This window comes from Silene latifolia, chromosome 8 (assembly GCF_048544455.1).
Source record: "Silene latifolia isolate original U9 population chromosome 8, ASM4854445v1, whole genome shotgun sequence".
Taxonomy (NCBI): domain Eukaryota; kingdom Viridiplantae; phylum Streptophyta; class Magnoliopsida; order Caryophyllales; family Caryophyllaceae; genus Silene; species Silene latifolia.
Window position 1 is genome coordinate 34,178,651 of NC_133533.1, and position 8,158 is coordinate 34,186,808.

An 8,158-nucleotide genomic window follows, 5' to 3' on the forward strand; every position below is an offset into this window, starting at 1 on the left:
CTCGATCGAACACAAAAAGTACTCGATCGATCACTAAAGTACTCGATCTAGTGGTTTCAGCGCGTAATTCCTGCTTCACGCACTGAACTTCAAATGGCCGCCATTTCTTCGTTAGTTGTCTGAATGAAGCGATTTTCACGGCGTTGGAAAGCTAAGAAGATAAGCTTTCACCTCCAGTTGTAATCACTTTAATATCAGTTGTAGAACTCAATATATGGCTCTTCAAAATAGGCACTAGTAATTTGAAGCTCTTCCTTTGCTCGCCTAGCTACCTTACTTCTACACGCATCACAAATTAGTAGTTTCCAAGCTCCGACTCAACTTATCTTCTAAATGCATGCATAGGGACATGTTCTAAGCTTGATTCCGCTTCTCTTTGGTTCATTCCTGCAAATAGGACAAGAGAAACCAAAGTAGACAATTCGGGGGACATTTGTAGCTTAATACTACGAAATATGCATAGAAATGCGTGCAAATACGTTACATAAAGTTTATATAAAATGCACGCATCATTTATATTAGATGACGCCATTCTCCAGCAAGGAGCATCTTCTGTGTAGTTGCAACCAATATTGTCCGATATCAAGTTCACAACGGATGAATGACTGAACCTTAAAAAAAATAATGACTATATATATATATATATAAATTAATTACAAAAAAAATGATATACTTACCAGATGCCATCATGCTCAAGAGGATCGAGATGAACTCTCTCAATTGGCACATTTTGCTCTTGCCCTTTCATTATGTTTCAATTCATCAGAATCACAATTAGATAAAACATAGAGGTGTACACGTTCATATTCGTTATCTTCTAAAAACCTTTCACGACATTTTCCAGAAGTAGTGCCTTCGTGATCTTGAAATAGCTCAGGCATGGTAGAATGCTCCGGCTTTTTCATACCAACGTCAAGGTCATTTGCCTTCGTGTCTATGTGTTATTTGAAGTAAAAAAACAAAAATTTACTATTTCTTCAAGCAAATATGCGTGTTACATAATGACCCTTGAACACGAGCTTTATTTTCAATTTTTTGTTTCAAATGATTCAAGAACCTACTAAAAAATGGGTTAAGAATGAATGACATTCAAGTAATAACCTTAAAAGGTTTCGTAAAAGATACTGATATTACCTCTCAAAAGGATACATCCACCTATATTGCACAAGACCGCCAACTTTCACTTCGTACGACAAATGAATTGGCAGATGTTCCATTGAGTTAAAAAAGGATGGTGGAAGTATTTTTTCCAATTTGCAGATAATCTCGGCAACGTTTTTCTCGAGACTTGTTATTTTTTCAATTTGTATTGATGAAGTTCACAAATCTCTGAAAAATTAACTAATCTCTATTATGTCATTCCACTCATTTTTTTGGAAGAAGGTGCCTTAAAGCTAAGCAACCGGTAGTAAACGTTCCAAAAATACATGACAGTCATGGCTTTTCAAGCCATGTAGCTTCAACTCATTCATATCAACACATCTTCTCAAATCTGAAGCGTAACCGTCCGGAAACTTTAAATTACATATCCAATCACACAACACCTTCTTTTGCTCATTTTTTCAAAATGACTGAATCCACTTTTCGCTTACTTGAACAAAGTTGTAACATGTCTTTTTTCTGCATTTGGGTTAAAGATTGTCTTGTCTTTCCTATCCATCACCGTGTGAATTAGTTGTTCAAATTTTTTTTTTCTCAATATGCATGACATCAAGGTTATGTCGAATTAGTAGCGTGCTCTAATATGGAAGCTCGCAAAAAATGATTTGGTTCCACCACCCAATTCATTTCGCTTTAACCGTTTTCAATTCATCGTCAGATGCATCCACAATTTTTGGTAAATGTTTCACACATTCCCACACTTGTTCGCCCGATAACCTCATTCCAGCAACATCGTTCTCTATTCTTCCTTTTCGAAAGTGCACCTTATCCTTGCGAAAAATTTGATTAGTGTCTAAATATTGTCTATGACAATCAAACCAATTCTATTTTCTGCGATGCTGAAGCCAAATCGACTTAGTCTCTTTTTTCGTACAACAAGGACATGCATTCTCACCAGCAGTTGACCAACCAGATAACATGCCATCAGCAGGAAAGTCATTGATCATCCATAGGAGTGCGGCTCTTAAGTCGAAGATTTGTTTCCTAAACACGTCATATGCAAATAGTGTATGGAGTTAGTGACGAGAGGCTATAATGTAGTTAATACGATATCGTGAGCCATGTTGTGGAGGATGGCATAGTTGGTGGAGTTAGTGTTAAGAGTTCATGTTTTATAGGTTGGGTTTGAACTTCGGGGACAAAGTTTGTTTTTAAGGAGGGAAGACTGTAATACTACGGATTTATGAGTTGTTGGGTACTCTATCGAGTAAGGCTTTCTCTGTCGAGTAGGTGAGTTTTGCGTACAAAACAGTGTTCTATTTGATGGTTACTCGATCGAGTAGGGGGCACTCAATCGAGTAAGTCGATTTTACGGGTTGTTTTTATCGGGTTTTGTTAACAATGCGAGAAAGATATATAAACACCTTCTGTCACTTCTTTTCACTTTTTACCCTACTTTAACTTTTACAATGATTAAAACAAGTTACGTTGTTTGTCTCTTTCGCATTGCTCTCAAATCCCAAGGCTTGTGTCATCGGATTTCTAAGTTCTTTACGCCGTTGATACCGTCGCATTGTGGGTAAGCTTCTAGTATGATTTTTATATCATTTCATTGATTTTAGTTGGAACCCTAATTGGGTATTTTAGGGGTTTTGGGAGTATTGTGATTGTTAGATAGTAATTATATGATTGTGTGATTATAGGAGGTGATTTCGTAGAAGAACGGTTTTGATTAGCTGATTGTGACGATCTTGGTGATTGCCTTTTCAGGTAGGGTTTCCCTACTCGGTTATTGATTACATTATATTTGATGGTTGATTGTTGTTGGTTGTTTACCGTTGTTGATCTTTATCGTATTGGAATTGGTGATTAGTAATTGTTGTCTTAAAGTTGGCTGGTTGTTTGTCTGTGGTTCACGAGGCGTGTCCTCGGCTGAGTGGAGTCACTTGCGGGAGTTGCTTCACTCCCTTGATTTGCCCCTTGTGGTTCCCGTCACAAGGGGTATGTGCACATTAAGGAACTTGGGTTTTCGCTCGGAGTTGATGAGAGGGGATTAGGTGGGAACGGCTGCGGCCCCCCACTGGCGGTGTGGAATATCTGTTACGATGGATATTCTGGCAGGGCTACACACTTTAGTGTGTAGTTAGGTGTTTGGAGATTTGACAGAGTTGGGTGATTGTATGTATTGTTATCTTGTATGGTTTAATCAGTAACTGGCCCTGTTTAAATGTTTTAAAAAATGTGGTGATCCATTCGGGGGTGGTGAGCAGTTGTCTAGCAGGTATGATGTGGATGCACGTGGGATTAGTTGGGCATGAAGTCACCACGAGTCTGATAGTAGTCTTCCGCCGTGTTATCATTAATACTGTAACACCCGCAAATTTCTCATTTTGACATTTAAAATTTATTAAACCGTTTAACCACTTTATTATATATTTTTGAATTATTCTATTTAATTAATTTTATGTCAAACACGATTTTTATAAACGTATTACATAAAAGCTCGTTTATATAAAAATACGTACGATTTAATTATATCTTTAAGGCATAATTTATATAAAAATAAATGTATAAGTATTTTTGGTCGGACAATAACAGTGACAGTAATAATAATAATTCCCTTCTTTTTTTTTTTTTTCGTCTAGCTATAGACCGTCACATTTCCACTTGTGAGTCTAACCTTTCTTGACCTATCCTATTTTGTCAACACATCGCACCTACCTGACATCCTACACTCTACTTTTAAAATATCTTTATTATTATATATTATTATTATGTACTAGCATTATTATTATTTATTGTTGTGGACCATGTGTCTTTCCTCCTTCTCCTTCTTTTCGTATAAACAACAACAAGAACAAAGCACACACTCCACATTTATTATTATTATTATTATTATTATTATTATTATTATTATTATTATTATAATCAGTCTCCCTTGTGACGGATATTTTGTGAGATAAAAAGATAACAAAATGGGTTAGTAGAGAAAGGGGACCATATAAATAGTGTTACAGAGAGATAAAAAGTGTGTATTTTGTAAGGTAAAATGGTATCCGTCACTCCAAGGTGACGGATATGTCATGTCTACACTGATAATTTGTGTTATTATTATTATTATTACTATTATTTTATTGTTGTTGTTTGGTCATGCGTGACCCCATCTCCTCTACATCTCTACTTTTCTTCTTCTTTTTCCTGCAAACAGCACAGCAACAACAACAAAACAATAGAGCTCCTCCGTTATTCATTTTCGTCCAGCCAAACCTCAGATCCCGCCTCCATTCTCAACCAAATTCGATAATTTTTGTACCATTAGCTTCCTCGTCCTTTCCTCGTCCTTTTAAGGTAAGAAAATCTCCTTTTTGTAGTGGTTTCGTCTTTCGCCGTCTTATAAAAGTGTCGTCTTTTAGCTTCTTTATTCCGTTTTCTTGCCCTTTTATGAAGGATTTGAAGGCCCGGGGTGAGGCTCGTGCCTTGTGGACCATATATCCGAAGAATAAGGGGCGTTTGAGGTAACATGATTGTTACCCTATATTATTATAGTAGTATTTGTATATCTTACTTCGTTAAGTTAATTGTTTGTGAGACGGGTTGAATTACGGGGTAGATAATTCTTTAGATGATTGAAGGTTACAAAGCTTGTATAACAATGATACTAAATTTGGTTTTTAGAAATGACAGTGTTTATTTTGGAACGATTTTTCGACAAGGAGTTTAATTATTAAGAATGGTGGGATTTTAGCAGTGATCAAAGCCTTTGGATAAAATCAATTCATTGCTAGTGTATGCGAATCAATCAATTCAGTTTACGCATGGTATTGTGGGAACAATTCTAAGGATCTGTTTTGTCCTTTTATCATTTAAGCTTGAAGTTAATTATCTCTGGGATTGTGTTGGTACGTGATATCCTATTTTTTTATTGTCGTTCTCTTTGACCATGACCCGTGGGTGAGTAGCTCGGAGTTTTAACCCGAGTGTTGACCAATTCTTTTAATGGAATATTTGATATTATCGATATTGAAATTGAGATGGAAATCTGGTTACTATAGAGTATTATATTATAGGACGGAGGAATGAGAGAGATGGGGTAGAGAGTTGAGATTGAATTAATATTTGGGACGAGAGTGACTTTTACAAGGTTGGCCTAGCAGCGGCCTGGCCGTGGCCTGCTGTAGCCTGGCCGTGGCCTGTTGTAGCCTAGCAGCCATTTGCAAAGCCTAGCGTGCCTAGCCGTGGCCCGGCTTTAACCTTTGGCCGTGGCCTGCCGTGGCCTAGTGCCTAAGCGATGCTTTGGCTAAGTCGCGAGCTTGGGCCGTATCTCTATATTGTTTTGACGCTAGTTTGGTTTATTTAAAATATAATTGAATTAATTTACGTCTCATATTTTATATAAAGATAATTCGTTAATATCGTCCTTTCACATAATTTTTTAGGTGACTCATATGTGGTTGAAGATGAAGAGTAATTTTGGGTTTTAGAAGCTTTCTCAAGTTTATTGCTTGTCTCTTTGCTAGCTTAAGGTAACTATTCCGAGTTACTCGACGAATTAATGTCACATTAGTAGTAAATGTGGTGCTTGTTGTTTGTTAAGTGTTTAGGTGATTGATAATGTTTTACTTTCATTTTTTACATGATAGAAATTGGAAATAGCGTGAGAATAATATAGCGATAAATTTGTAATTTGGGCCAAAGTAGGCCAAGACTCTGAGCTGGGCCAGATTGACCGAACGAGTTTGGTCAAACTAGGTTTAAACCAGTCAGCCTCGATTTGACCGATGACCCGTCGCGGGACTCGGGTCGAGGGTTTGTCTTTGAGGTAAGATTAGTTGTTATTGGAGGTTTTATGTTATGCCTTGATATTCGTAATTATCATTTCACATGTTGGTTGTTGGATGAATTGGTTGCCTTATACTTCAGTCTTCTTGTCTTTGCCATTTTAGCTTGTTCTCATAGATTATGGTATTGTCGGTTAGCTGGAATTTGGATTATTATTGATATTGAGGATATTGTTGGATTGTCTGCTGAATAGACATTTATATAGCCTTTCACATGATAGAATGTTAGCATTTATGTTGGTAAGTTGGACTCTTTGCCCACTTATGGTTAAGTGGGTGTCTTACTTGTCTTGTGTGGTGTGGGCTAAAATATTCAAGCTGGGACTAGCTGGGACTAGGTCCTAGGTGAGTATTTCGGCCTTCATCATAGATAGGTCTTTATAGTCTCTGACAAGTATATGTTCACTTTGCTTGATAGCCTTTGTGTTCTGACTAGTGGATGTTTATCCAAGTTGGGGCATGACCTCGGTACTTATTTTGATAGTATGGGGTCAGCTTAAGTACTAGCCAACCCTTCGGTGGTGTCCTTAGGGTACTCACTTCACTTTGTTTTAAAAAAAGTTGTGGGTCTTGGGTGCGGTGGTGTGTATCCGCATGTCTAGGTCTGCGCAGATTTTAGGCTAGGGTTGTGTTGTCTCTTGGCCATGTTTTCTTAATAGTAACCGCTGAGCCAAGATACCGGTTCGATTACCTTCCCTACCTCGTGGTATAGACTCGAGTTACAAAGTGACTATTGACCGTACTAAGAACTTATGCCTGTCTTTGATATATTGCCCTTTCTTGTTTGATGATTCTATGAATCATAGAAGGTGAGATGCAAGCCGGCTATGGTTGATAGAGTTTGGATTCCTGGATGTTATGTGATTCACATGATAGTGTAGTATGAGTCGGTCTAGTATTCACATGCTAGGACTATGTGGCGTTATATTGTTGTTCACATGATAAGCACGATTGCCTTAGCATCTATATGCTAAGGCAGTGTGTGATTCGTATTCATATTCTTATGTTTACATGTTATATTAATTATGACATTTCGTGGTCGGAGAACTCGGAGTTACTCCCCACCGATCGTGGCTTTCGTATTTGTATAAAATGCGAATGACAGGTAGGTGATGCATATATGGGGTACATGGACGAGCTAGCGAGCAAAGTAACCTTGGGACCTAGATTGGCTTTATTTTATGGTGACCCTTAAACCCTTTTTATGTCACATACATTTTAGGGACATATGTCTCCCTCTTTACATTTAGTTGTATAATTTGCTATTCGCGACTTTAGCGATGGTTATGTTATGAAACTTCTAGTTAGACCTTGTATGTTTGACACCTTCCAATTTGGATATCTTTATAACAGGTTCAGGTTTTAAAAATTACAGGTTTTTACCCAAATGAACCTATTACAAACATATCCATGCAGTTTTATTCTAGAATTACGTGTTTACTTTTCCGCAACAAATGAGGGTGTCACAAATACTTTTGTTACTTTAGTTGTATTTTGGTTTTAGAAAAGTTGTACTTTACTTTAATTTAGTTTTGATGTAATCACTTTAAACTTCATGCTTAAATTATGTTTCTTGATGGTCATTTTTTATTACTATGCCTCGGGTAACTGAGATGGTTGCATTCTCATGCGCTAGGTGGTCTTGGTAAGGCACCTTGGTGTATGGAGGTGTTACAGTCAAGGTTTTGTTTGGGACTCTTTGGACCGGGAATAATTAATGTTAAGAACATAAACTGCCATTTCATGCATAGTCAGGGTGGTAAATTGTAAGGAGTAAGCATCACCGGCCAGCATAAATACGACTTTCCGAATGACCAAAAGCTGAGAAACCATCGGTGCAAAGTCCAAGTCTAACATTCCGAGGCTCGGATGCAAAAGAAGGATGAAGGCGATCAAAATGTTTCCAAGCCTCGATGTCACTTGGATAAGACATTGTCCCACTAACACGGGGGTTTTCATAATGCCAACGCATATGTTCTGTGATGTGTTTTGTGGTATAAAGTCATTGCAAATAAGGCCCTATTGGGAAATAATTTACGAAATTTTCGGGGACCCTTTTGCCATTTGCATTCTTTGCACTTTTGTACCTATCTCTACCACATTTTCTACACTTATCAAGAAGAGCGTCGTCCATCCAAAAAAACATACATCCATTAAAATATGCATCAATCTTTTCATGAGGAAGTTGAAGAGTTTTGAGAACATTTTTGGTTTCATAG

General features: G+C 37.4%; 1 long non-coding RNA gene across 1 annotated transcript; it reads left to right on the forward strand.

The window, feature by feature from the left end:
- The first annotated feature begins 3,737 nt into the window (after nucleotides 1–3,737).
- LOC141594285 (uncharacterized) lies at nucleotides 3,738–7,248 on the forward strand. The gene is made up of 4 exons (XR_012522096.1): nucleotides 3,738–4,449; nucleotides 4,549–4,616; nucleotides 5,538–5,624; nucleotides 7,045–7,248. It is a non-coding gene; the product is annotated as an uncharacterized LOC141594285 (long non-coding RNA).
- Nucleotides 7,249–8,158: the final 910 nt, after the last annotated feature.